The sequence below is a fragment of the Balaenoptera borealis genome (genome assembly GCF_965194805.1).
Source record: "Balaenoptera borealis genome assembly, chromosome: 10".
In the NCBI taxonomy this organism is placed as follows: Eukaryota; Metazoa; Chordata; class Mammalia; order Artiodactyla; family Balaenopteridae; genus Balaenoptera; species Balaenoptera borealis.
Genome location: NC_138874.1, coordinates 35,167,792 through 35,181,483, shown reverse-complemented (window position 1 = coordinate 35,181,483; position 13,692 = coordinate 35,167,792). Strand labels below are relative to the sequence as shown.

The window sequence follows — 13,692 nt, the reverse complement described above, 5'->3', positions numbered from 1 at the left end:
GGAGAACACTTTTACATAGCTGGGACAGCGCCAAACTGCAGTTTAGGGAACGAGTGCTTCAAAAGAACAGTGCTTTAAAAGTCCTGGCAAGGCAGCAAGAGGATGAAGAGTTGGTTTTGCATAGTTTTGAACACAGGAGTAAAGAAGCAGAGGCATCTCTGACTAAAAGGCCCTGAGATCCTATGGCATCAATGGGTCAGTTGCAGGGGCAGGGGGTGTGGGGGGCGATATTTCTCTCTCAACGTCTCCCAGGGCAGCCACCCCTCCCGACCCCACACCCCCACTCCCTTCACCCTTCCTCCCTCCACTGTTGGGTCCCCAGGGACAGCACTTTTCAAGCTGGAGCCCTCAGGCACCATCTCTGCTGTCTGGATTCTTCCTGGAGCCTGGCAAGTTCTGGGACAGGAAGGCGGGTCTGCAAGGCCGCTGCGGTGCAGTCGGACCTGGAGGCCTGGAGGGGAACTGGAGCCCTGAAGCCCACCCACGTCCTTGAAGCCGAGGGAGGAACACATCCTCCTAACAGTACTTCTCAGGGGTCAGCGTGCTCCCCACCCAACGGTGATCCATACTCACTTGAGGCAGCAAGGACTGCCTCTAACTGGCCCCCTCGATTCCGCCTTAAGGGTCCTCGCACATGTGTGATAGCGCAGGCCCCGGATCTCTTTAGTCAGCTGAGGCCAGTGCTGCCGGCATCCCTCCAGTCCCATCCCCCAGCCCCTCCCTCTGGGACTGTATCTAATAGAAGAAAGAGCACAGAGGAATTGGCTGAATCAAGGGACCTGGGAGCCTGGGGATGAGTTTGAAGACCGAGAACCTAAGGCGCAATTACATATTATTGGAAACTCTTGTGGAGTGTGTGGGGGGGGGGGAGGTTAGGAGGCTGAGAGGCTGAGTCGACCTGGTGAGTCCAGCCCCAGGACACCACACAGCCCTGTCCCCCTTTCCCTGCCATCAGACAAGCGGTGCCGCAACTCCAGCCGGGACTCTGCACTTCCCCCTCCCTGATCCTCCAGAAGAGCAGGTGGCCCCCCTCTGAGGGCAGGGCCAAGACAACGGACCAAGTCCCCCTGCACTAAGGCGCTACTGGAATCTCTTCCTGAACAGCAGTGCTGGCTTGGAGCGAACCCGTGCACCGCCAAAGTTGGTCTCGTCCTGCAGCTGAGGGACGCAGGCTTTAAGTCAGCTGCCTTGGCTTTAAATCAATCAGTCCCCCCTTTAAGTCAGGTGACCCGACTTTAAATCACTGTGTGCCCCTCAAGCCTGCCACTTCAAAAGTTGGGAACTTCACTTTGATCCCAGCACCTCACACAGCTGAATGCACACTGTAGTCACCCCCAAGCCTGGCTTACAGGCAGGATATAAGGTAAGGGGATGGGCTGCACACATGGTGAGGAGGGTGCACTTCATGTACCAGAAGGGTCCAGGTACTCTGGGTACAGCAAGCAGTGCACGATACAGCAGCTCCCTGGCAAAGCTGGTGATGCACAGGGGGAGCAGGCACACCCAGGCACGCAGAGGTTTCAGGCCGGGAGCTGGGGCACAGCCAGCCGGCAGGGTGTGAAAGCCGAGGATCTGAGCCTTCTTGAGAAAGGCAGACACAGAGGATGGATGAGAAACAAAGAACAGATGAAACATGGATTTGAAAAGCACACCCTGCTCTTGAAATTGGGGTGGGGTCACCCCAGATTTGAGTCTTCTTACGCCCCAGTACCTAGTGCTTTGGCATTTGCCCAATTACTTATAAAATGTGACTGATAATATCTAAACCATAGAATACTGCATTTGGAGTGGTTTTGCGTGTTTATGTTTCTATAGTGGAATAATCTTTTCTACAAGAAAAATGTACACAATCTGAAATAAATTCAAACCCCTCTTTAAAAAGTACTATATCGGACTTCCCTGGTGGCGCAGTGGTTAAGAATCTGCCTGCCAAGGCAGGGGACATGGGTTCGAGCCCTGGTCAGGGAAGATCCCACATGCCGCGGAGTAGCTAAGCCCATGGGCCACAACTACTGAGCCTGCAGACCACAACTACTGAAGCCCGCGTGCCTAGAACCGGTGCTCCACAACAAGCGCAGCAAGAGAAGCCACCGCAATGAGAAGCCCGCGCACCGCAACAAAGAGTAGCCCCCGCTTGCCGCAACTAGAGAAAGCCTGTGCATAGCAACGAAGACCCAACGCAGCCAAAAACACATTAATTAATTAATTAGTTAACTATTTTAAAAAGGTACTATACCCTTCTGTACAGCTTCTCTGGGAAGAACAGAGAGATGGCGTAGGAGAGTGAGAAAGACCAATATTTAGTGCACATCTCTCATGCAGGTGCTCTGCTGGCTCAGATAGATTTATGCCCACTTTACACAGGAGGAAATAGTCTCAGAGAGGTTTAGTAATTTTCCCAAAGCCAAACAGCTATGGAGTGGCAGAACCAAGATCTGAACCAAGTCTGTTACCTTCAAAGCCTAAGTCCTCATCACAGCAAAACTCAATTAATATTTACATTTATCGAATTACATTGCAACCTGGGGAGTTCTTGGCACAATCCTGAATAAGAGTGAGAAAGAAAGAAATAGCATTGTTCCTACAGTCAACCCAAATTTTTGGAGCAGCTCCTAGATGCCTGGCCCTTTTTGGGGTTCAGCAGTGATGAAGACAGGAAGAGTCCTGCTTTCATGAACCACGTAGTGGGGAGGAGAGACGGGTGCAACTTGGGTGAGGGATTTCACCTTGCTGGACCTCTGTTTTGTCATCTGGAAAATGGGATGGGTGTTCCTCATTTTCTGGGATTGTCCAGCCCTCACATTCTCTGATTCCATAAGAAGCATTTGTTTTCCTGTTTCTTTAAACTTCATTCAGGCCGTGAGCTGTGATGAATGTTGTTAGCTGCTCCCCAAAGCACTCTATTCCCACCCTTTTCCTGTGATCAGGTCTTTCCCGAAACATGACTCACAGTCAGTCAGTCAAGTCACAGAACCTAAGGGGCACCCAGCAGAAAAATTCCAACCCTTGCTTCCCAGGAGCTCTGCGGTCTACCTGCCAGGTAAACTTAACTCACCTGGCACAAGGTGGCCATCCCTGGTTTCACATCAACATGATCTCAGGCACAAACCTCCTTGTTTTTCCATTTTGTCTTTAAGTTACTTGTTGAAACAACTGCACAAATATGACAAAGGTATAAAATCAGGCATCTTCTGCCCCCAGTGTCTACTAATAAATGATTTTCTGCCACTTTAATGATAAAGATAGAACATTTCAACATTCTGCTACCCTTATTATTTGTCATTTTTGTTGATATTTCTATTGACTACATCTTTCAGTATTTTAACAATGGAACATTTATTTAGGTTGTTCCAGACCCAGCCTTTAGTGGTAAAGGTTTTGTTGTTATATTTCTATTATGTTTCCTTTAAAAATCATTATCCTATTTAAATGGATTAAGTCAATTCTATAGGCATTTATCTTATGATATTGATGAAATTGATACATAGAGGGCAGTAGTACAAGTTGATTGGACTTGAGAACCTCTATTAGCACAGTTAAGTATAAATATTGTCTATATGTAAACCAAAGTACAGGCCGAGTGAGATTCTCCGACTTTTTTTCACTGTCTGCCCCTCAAGCCGGTGGGAAATGGAATATTTCTTGCCCTATCAGTAAACAAAGGATGTCACAGTCTTCAGCACTTGCAGCCCTCCAATGTGAGCCGGCGGGCCCTCAGGCACTCAGGATATGCAAATACGGAATGCAGGCCCCAGAGAGCTGAGGTGCATATCAAAGGAAGGATTTCAGTGAGTGAGCCCAGGCAAAGAAAAGCGCTGCATTCCTCACCTTGGGAGAGCTGGTTTTCCTTAGTTAACAATCACCTTTTGATGTTCCCCATTACCTGCGCCAGTCCCCTGCCCTGTCCCCTCCCCCCGGTACTTTAGCTCAGGGAGGAAGGAGCGCAGAGGGACTCGGCTGAATAAGGGGCCTGCGCGCCTCGGGAGGAGTTTTCAGCCGCTTTCCCCGCAGTCGGGAGGAGGGGCGCTGACGCTGCAGCCGGACCCTGCGCCTCCCTTGCCCCGTTTCCCCTCAGGACGCTCAGGCCGACCCCCTCCCCACGCCCACCAGGCCTCGCGAGCCAGGCCGAGGGCAGGGGCGGGAGGAGGGACCGAAGTTCCCGGGGACCAGACGCTGGAGGCCGCTCTTTCTGCACAGCAGCGGCGGGCGGCAGCGAACCCCTGCCCCTCAGAAGCTGGTGTTGTGCTGCCGCCCGGGCACCAGACCAGGCGGAGGGTCGGCGCCCACTTACCCGGCCCGCCGTCCCCGCGACTGTCACGGCTTCGGCCGCCGGGGCACCTCCAGAGCCGGCAGCCTCAGTGAGGTCGCCCTCCCCTCGGGCTCTGGGGCAGTTCCGTGAAGGCGGAAGGAAGAGACCCCGCCCGAGCCGGGAGTTCCAGCTCTGAGGAAACGCGGGCTCTGTTCAGCGCGCAGTGGGTGGGACCGCTCTGCCCCGAGGCCTTCCGGGAGGGAGCGGGGCGGCGGGGGAGGGAGCCGCCAGGAGCACAGGGCCCCGTCGGGGGTCCTGGAGGGGCGGCCCGGCCTGGGGGCCACGCCCACTGTGGCCGCAGCCCAGGCCTTTTTCCTGGAATCCTACACAAAAAGTTAGAAAGATACACAGTCTATAGTAAATATTCACAAATGATTGTTGCTGCTGTGCTCACTATTCTATTAAAGGTGTAAAATCCATAAAACACTTTAAGTTCAAAATTAAATATGAATTTTTACCTTTCTAATTATGTCTCTGATATTCACAGTTGTGGTTAATGAATCAGAGACTGTGGCATCACTACTTAAAAATGAGCTTGTTAAAAAAATAGAACTCAGGCCCACCGGACCTACTGAATCACAATCTGCCCTTTTACAATCTCCCCAGTGTACTTGTGTACCCATGAATAGTTGAAAGGTACATTTCTACCTCGACAGGTCTTTTCTCTATGAGAAATACACACATTTTATCCAGTTTGATATAAATAAAACACTCAAAAATGCATATGCCTGTGTTGAAACCATCATTTTATCATTTCTTTTCCAGACAAGTATAGTCTCTATACTGGTTTTGTGGATCACATGCCATACTCTTTTCTTGTAGTTAGAAATAAGGTAGAGAAAGTTACTTTGTAAAATATATATATATATATATATATATATATATATATTTATATATATATATATATTAGTGGATAATTGAAGACACTCTTGTAAATTAAAACCTTCTCTTAACTTGCTGTTTTCTTCTTGGGTCATATTATGAACTCTTCCCGTGGCCACATGGCATGTGTACTTTTAATTTCAGGGACTGCTGACATTCCAGGATGTGGCCATAGATTTCTGTCAAGAGGAGTGAGAAAGCATGGACCAAGATCAATGGGAATTGTACAGGGATGTGATGTTATAGAAGTATAGGAACCTTCTCTCCTTGGGTGAGGATACCTTCCTTCCAGAATTCCTTATCCAACCACAGGGTTTCGAGTCCTTCATTTGTACAATGTCTCCTGGAATCTTCTGCTTCCTACAATAGGGTTTCAGATTGCAACGTTTCAGGAAAGATTGGGAGTTTGTGGGTATAATTTTTCTTATTCTTTTAAAATTGCAGCCTCCCTTTTAATATACTTTGTAACTGCTTGGGATGTGTCTATATGAACTGTGCACTATATGCTTCTGTTATAGTCCTTACAATATTTTATTGTCTTATTTTCTGTAACCATTTTTCATGGATTCTTTGGGCTTAAGGTATATTAAAAGGGAGACTGCGATTCTCCCTTTAAAAGGGGACTTATTAAAAGGGGACTTCCCTGGTGATGCAGTGATTAAGAATTCGCCTGCCAATGCAGGGGACCCGGTTCGATCCCCGGCCCGGGAAGATCTCACGTGCCACGGAACAACTAAGCCAGTGGGCCACAACTACTGAGTCTGCACGCCACAACTACTGAAGCCGGTGTGTCTTGAGCCCGCGCGCCATTTATTTTTTGGAGAATAAAACCACTTCTGAGTGATTAAAATTTAGGCCAGCTAGTCAAAATGCTTTATCACCTGTTCTTCTAAAACACTGATCAATGGAACAAGTTTTACTAGGGATAACAGTGTAATTGTATTCTGGAGTTCATATGGGCAATATGGTTTATGACCTTGATGCTGGATCACGACATTTCAATGGTATAACTGCTATTAATTGTTCTGTTTGTTCAACGATTAAAGTCTCACGTGATCTGAGTTCAGACTGGAGTCATCCTGGTTGGTTTCTGTCTATTGCAGATTTCTTCCAGTATGAAAGGACAAGAGCAATACGGCTTACTTTACAAAATATTTTCAAACTAAATGATGATATAATCTACATTCAATTAATTTATACATACCCTACTGTAGAACAGGGTTCGTTACGCTGGCAGAGCCCAGTAATTATGTAAAACTGAAACTTTTTCTGCACTGGTTCAAGTCCTCTTCCTAAGAATGTGTTTATAATCAACATTGTTTCACAAATTACCCAATTTAATTCACCATAGCATTCCTCATATTAACTAAATGGAAAATCCTAGGCTATATACAAATCCAGAAAGCACCAAAAATCATCAGCCCCCATGGATGATTACAACCCATTGCTGAGGCTTTCAAATTCCTTATTAAGGAACCACTATATCCATCAACATCATCAATTTATATATTATTGCCCCAATGCTGGCCTTAACCCTGGCTCTCACAACATGAATTCCTCTTCCCATATCTTATCCACTAATTAGTATAAAGGTAGGCATATTATTTCTATTAGCCATATCACACCTAGCCATTTATTCCATCCTCAGATCTGGATGAACTTCACATTCAAAATACTCACTCACTGGAGCTCTAGGAACAATAGCACAGACAATCATCTCATATGAAGTAATGTAGCAGTTATTCTCTTCTCAGTCTTACTGATAAATGGATCATTTACACTTTCAACAGTAATTATTACACTAGAACACCTATGACTAATTTTCTCCTGACCCCTACCCAGAATTTGATTATCTCCACAGTAGCAGAAATCCAATGAAGCCCCACTTGATTTAACAGAAGTAGCATCAAAACCTGTATATGTCTTCAATGTAGAAAATGTAGCAGGCCCATTCACCCCGTCCCTCCTAGAGAATATGTCAATTTCCCTATAATAAACATTTCCACAGCAATCTATTTTTAGGAGCATTCGACAATCCCTAGGTGCCAGAATTATATACAACCCAAGTCATCATTAAAACACATCTAACAATCTCCTTTCTATGAATTTGAGCCTCCTACCTACAATTTTGATATGATCAACGCATACATCTCTTATAAAAAGTTTTTTTTACGACTAACATTAACCCTATGTATATGAGAGTTTTCACTACTTGTCATCATACCAGGCAACCCACCACAAATTTAAGAAATATGTCTGACAAAAGAGTTACTTTGATAGAGTAAATCATAGAGGTTTCAATGCTCTTATTCCTGGAATTGAATTCTTCCTAATAATTTTACATTCTCCATGCTACCTACCACATTACACCACATGCTATATAGTAAAGTTCTCTAAGTAAGCTTCAGGCCCATACCCCCAAAATATTTTTGTATATCCTTCCTGTGCAAATAAACTCTCATTGTTTTTACCATCATTCTACTGACCATTTTCTCAGGAAATGTAATTGTATAACCAGCTCACACTGGTTAATGGTATCCCCATTCTAATAAAAAACATGAACCCATAAGCTACAGAAGCATCCAACAAATATTTCCTAAAACAGTCCACCACATCAATACTACTTATAATGGCTATTATCATTAATCTAATATACTCTGGTCAAAGAGCACAATGAATAACAAAAATCTTTAATCCAGCAGCACCCACCCTCATGACAATCGCCCTTGTCACAAAAGTAGGACTTTCCCCATTTCACTTCTGAGTGCCTGAAGTCACACAAGGCATCCCATGAACAGCAGACCTGATGCTATCAACATGACAAAATTGCACCCCTATCAGTTTTATACCACATGTCACCATCCATCAACCTAAATATACTATTAATCATAGTGATATTATAAATCATAGCTGGAGGCTGAGGCAGACTTCGCCATACTCACCTGGAAAATATTACACGCTCCTCATCAATTGCCCATATAGGATGAATAACAGCTATTATAATGTATATTCAGATTATAACAATCCAAAACATACTAATTTATATCATAACAACACTACCTTCTTCTTATTTATGCCCAGATCATGTACTACAAGAGTATCATTATCACACACATGAGATAAAACACCTCCCATCACAATCATTTTCCTCACCATTATAGTATCATTAGGACATCGCCCATCACTATCAGGGTTTCTACCCAAATGAATAATTATCCAAGAGATAACAAAAACGACAACATCATTCTACCAACACTAATAGCCATTATAGCAGTCCTCAGCATATATTTCTACTTGCAGCTAACACACTCCACATCACTAACTATATTCCCTTCATTAAACAACACAAACACAAAACAATTTGAACATACAAAGAAATAACCTTCCTATCATTACCAATCATAATACCCACACGATTACTACACACAACACCCATTCTATCGGTGCTGGACTAGGAATTTAGGTTAGTTCAGACCAAGAGCTTTCAAAACCCTAAACAAGTGAAATTTACTTAATTCCTAAAAATAAGGATTGCAAGACTTTATTCTACATCAATTGAATGTAAAGCAAACACTGTATTTAAGCCAAATCTTTAGGAGATTGATGAGTTTTAACCCCAGGAAACTTTAGTTAACAGGCAAATCCTCTAGTCAACTGGCTTCAGTCTACTTCTCCTTCATTTGAGAAAGAAAAAAAGAAGAAAAAAAAGCAGGAAAATCACTGGCAGAATTGAAGCTGCTTCTCTGAAGTTACAATTCAATTTGTTGATTCACCACAGGGTTTGCCAGAAAGAGGGCTCAATCTCTGTCTTTAGATTTACAGTCTAATGCTAACTCAGTCATTTTACCTCTGTTCATACACTGCTGATTATTTTCAACAAATCACAAAGATATCGGCATTTTATATTTACTATTTGGTGCTTGAGCTGGAGTAGCAGGCAGCACCTTAATTATATTAATCGAGGCTGAGCTATGCTGACCTGGACCGCTACTTGGAGATGCCCAAATCTGTAAGGTAGTCATAACAGTCCCTGCACTTGTAATAATTTTCTTTATAGCTGTACCCGTTATGATTGCAGGCTTTGAAAACTGACTTGGGCCACTAATAACTCAGACACCTGAAGTAGCATTTCCCCCAATAAATCATATAAACTTTTGACTACTTCCCCCATCATTCTTACTCCTACTCATATCACCAATAGTAGAAGCTGGTTCTGGTACCAGTGGAACCGTGTATTCAGCTCTAGCCTGCAATCTGGCCCATGCAGGAGCCTCTGTCGACCTAACTGTTTTCTCCTTACATTTAGCAGGTGTCTCCTCAATTCTTTGTATTATTACTTTTATTACTATAGTCTTTAACACAAAACCAGCAGTCATATCCCAATACCAAACACCATTATTTGTTTAATCTTCCCCAACTATAGCCATATTACTATAATTACCAATCTCAGTCCAAGCAGCCAGAATTGCCATGCTGCTAAGAGATAGAAATCTAAACACTACTTTCTTTGACCCTGCAGGAGGAGACCGAATCCTATACCAACACCTATGTTGATACTTTGCTCACCCTGAAGTCTGTATTCATGGCCTAACAGGGTTTGTTATAAACTCACATATCATTACATACTATTTAGGACAAAAATTGCCTTTCAGCTATCTGGGAATAGTATGAGTCATGTCCACTGGTTTTTTAGGAGTTCTCTTGTGGGCCCATCATATGTTTACCATAGGGATAGCTGTGGACTCAGGAGCATACTTTGCATCAGCTACCGTAATTACTTCTATCCCTACAGGAGTAAAAGTATCTAGCTGATTAGCAACTCTTTATTTAATTTTTGTTTTTCTTTTCTTTTTTTTTTGTGGCTGAGTTGGGTCTTGGTTGCTGCGCATGGGCTTTCTCTGGTTGCGGTGAGCGGCAGCTACTCTTCGTTGCGGTGTGCGGCCCTTTCATTGCAGTGGCTTCTCTTGTTGCAGAGCACGGCCTCTAGGCGCGTGGGCTTCAGTAGTTGTGGCTTGCGGGCTCTAGAGGGCAGGCTCAGTAGTTGTGGCACACGGGCTTTTTGCTCCGCGGCATGTGGAATCTTCCCAGACAAGGGCTCGACCCCGTGTCCCCTGCATTGGCAGGCGAATTCTTAACCACTGCGTCACCAGGGAAGTCCCTGGTTAGCAACTGTTCACGGAGGTAATACTATATGACCTCCCACTATATTATGAGTTTTAGGCTTTAGTTTTTCTTTTTACAGTAGGTGGTTTGACAGGAATCATCTTAGCCATCTCATCCCCAGACATTGTCCTCCAGGATACATACTATGTAGTAGCACACTTCCATGACCTAATGTCCATGGGAGCAGTCTTCACTATTATAGGAGGCTTCCTACACTGATTCCCACTATTCTCAGGTTATACAGTTAACTCAGCATGAGCAAAAATTCACTTCACAAGTATATTTGTAGTAGTAAATATGACTTCCTGCAGCACTTTCGTGGCCTCTCAGGGATGTCACTACGTTAGTCTGAGTACCCTGAGGCACACACAACATGAAATATTTTGTCTTTAGGCTCATTCATCTCAGTAGCAGCAGTAATGCTAATAATCTTCATACTTTGAAAAGCATTTGTGTCTAAACAAGAAGTCTTAGCAGTGGAAATTGCTACTCCTAACCTAGAATGGTTACACGGATGTCCTCCACCATATCCTATGTTTCAAGATCCTCCCTATGGAAATGTAAAATAAGGAAGGACTCAAGTCCTTTTCAACCAGTTTCAAGCCAACACCATAACAATTATGTCTTCCTCAATAAATGAGATAAAAGTAAAAAGTGATGTAGCTTTGTCAAAGTTAAATGATAGGCTAAAATCCTGTACATCACTAAGGCATATCAATTTCATCTAGGCTCTCAAGATACAACATCACCGATTATGGTAGAACTTTTACATTTTCTTCATCACACATTAATAGTGATTTTTAAAATAAGTTCTCTTGTCCTCTATATCATTTCACTAATATTGACATCTAAACTCATATGCATACAATAGATGCACAGGTAGAGAAAATGTGAACAATTTACTAGCTATTATTGTAATCTTAATTGCCCTATCATCATTGTGAATCCTTTACATGATACATGAAATCAATAACTCTTCCCAAACCATAAAAAACTATGGGTCAGTAATGATACTGAAGCTACAAATACACAGATTATGAAGATTTAAATGTTGACTCCTCTGTAATCCCCACATCAGAGTTAAAACCAGGAGAATAATGACTAATAGAAGTCAACAACCGAGTAGTTAGGGATAGTCATTGAATATTAGTTTCATCTGAAATTGTTGTACACTCCGGAGTTGTTCCTTCTCAGGCCTAAAAAGAGCTGCTATCCCAGGACGCCTAACTTAAAGAATCCTAATATCAACAGGACCAGGCCTATGTTGTGGACAAGAGAGCTCGTTTTCCTGAGTTCAAAGACAGGACAGAGGGATATGGCTGAGATATGGGGTGAATCTGGAGCCCATGGGGATGCACTCTCCAAGCTCCAGTATAGGAATGGGGCCTCTAGGGTCCCAGGCCACCCACCACGCCCTCTCGAGCAGGATCTGGGCAACATTCCCTGTCAGTGATGAGGTAGCCCTAGCACTTGTCACGCCCCGATGTCGTGTCCTATGTGGGCCCCATGCTCTTGGGACCACACCCCACACTCTGCAGGTCCATGCTACAGGGTCCTTCATGCCTCAGGAGTAGAGACCACACAGCAAGCAGTTCCCTCCCCAACCAGCAGGAGGAGGGGAGGAGAGCAGGGGCACCAGGGGACTCTCACTCAGACAACACCCCAGCGGTGCCAGCGGGGACAGTGATGATGCAGATGAGGCACAGACCAAGAGATGGGACCAGAGGACCCAAAAGGCAGCTGGTCAGGTCCTGGCTCACCTGCACCCCGGACACCTTTGTCCCGCATACACCCCCTTCCTCATACACCCTCTCCTTAAATGCAGATTCTTCAGATGCAAACAGGCAGAGCTTCAGATTGAAAGTCAGCTCTTCCAAAATGACCCGTCAGCAAACACTGCAGGATTCCACTCCAGTGGGTGCCCTGGAGTCGACAACTCAGGGACTGAAGTGGATATCGGTGCCAGGGGCAGTGGGAGGGAATGGGGAATGAGACTTTCATGGTTGTGGAATTTTGGTTTTGCAAGATGAAAAGTTCTAGGGATGGTGGTGATGGCTCCACGAGAAAGTGAATATATCTGAGGCCTCAGAAACGTGCACTTAAAATGGTGATGATGGTAAAGGGTATGTGACGTGTGTTTTATTTCACTTAAAATAAATTCTTAAAATAATGTCTTGTTAATTGAGATTCCATTTCGACTCCCCTTCATCACAAATGTCGGAGGCCCAGACACAGTCCCCTACCTTAGGGGCCATCACGGTACCCTCACAGAGCACGTGGGAGACCATTCTTAGGGGGGACTAGTCTGTGCTCACCTGACCTCTGTCCAGGGGGACCCAGGCAGTGGTGACCCCCATAGATTAGACATATGATATACTATAGTATTAATATGATACCACCAAGTGTTGTCACTCACCGGAACACAGAGCAGCAACCCACTCAAACATGCCTGACCTCATATGATTGTGACAAGATGAAGAGAAGAAAAGGAACCACAGGTTAATCAGGACAACACCCTTAATGCAGAGGTTGGAAATCTCAAAGGGGACAGGACACACTGCAGGCAAAGAGCGCATATGCGGTCTCCCCATACATGTGATCCTGACCCATGCAGGTATGGTGAGACCCACACAGTCCCCGCACCCTATACCTGGGGCCACACATCCACACTCACCAGGGTGACCCACCTCCCCAGACCCCTCCACCTGGGTCACATGTCCACAGTCCCAGGGTGACCTCACCTCCCCAGACCCTGCACCTGGGGTCACACGTCCCCTTGGTCAGGACACCATGGCTCTGCAGGGGGCTCCCCCAATGTGGAAACAAGCTGGGTCCCTGGGACCTCCTGGGATGGGAAAAAGTGTCAGGTGGGTCTCCTTTCCCCACACTTGTCCCAGAGGAGTCCTCCTCTTCTCACTTTGGTTCTGTGTGATTTTAACTGTTTTTAAAGCTTTCATACTAGAGTTGAACACACGACCCTGGTGCTGGCATGCTCAGTCCTTTCTCGTCTCACTTACATGTTGAGAAAACTCACAGGACAGCAGGGCTGAAAGCCGAGGGGCAGCTCTGGACTCTGCTGAGTAGGGACGGTAGACTGGAGGGAGAGCTCAGCAGCAGCCTCAGCTGTCACCCATCGGCCTTTTGCCCGATCTGCGTGCCCTGCAATCAATTCACCAGCTAAACCTGCTTCCCTATGCACCATGCACGTGCTGGTAAATTGGAATTATTGCCAGGTAGTCCTCCTGAGGATTCTCCATGAGCCCCAGGGAAGGTGAACCTTGCAGGGATTAAGACTAAGGCCCCGACCATAGCACTGACCCTTGGGAGGACCAGGTCAC

General features: G+C 45.3%; 1 long non-coding RNA gene across 1 annotated transcript in view; it reads left to right on the top strand.

Annotated features, from left to right (window-relative positions):
• Positions 1–12,720, top strand: part of LOC309635595 — an 828,636-nt gene extending 815,916 nt beyond the window's left edge. The window contains exons 3-4 of the long non-coding RNA XR_014248925.1: positions 9,711–9,786; positions 12,180–12,720. This is a non-coding gene — a long non-coding RNA (uncharacterized lncRNA). The remainder of the gene's footprint in view (positions 1–9,710; positions 9,787–12,179) is intronic.
• Positions 12,721–13,692: the final 972 nt, after the last annotated feature.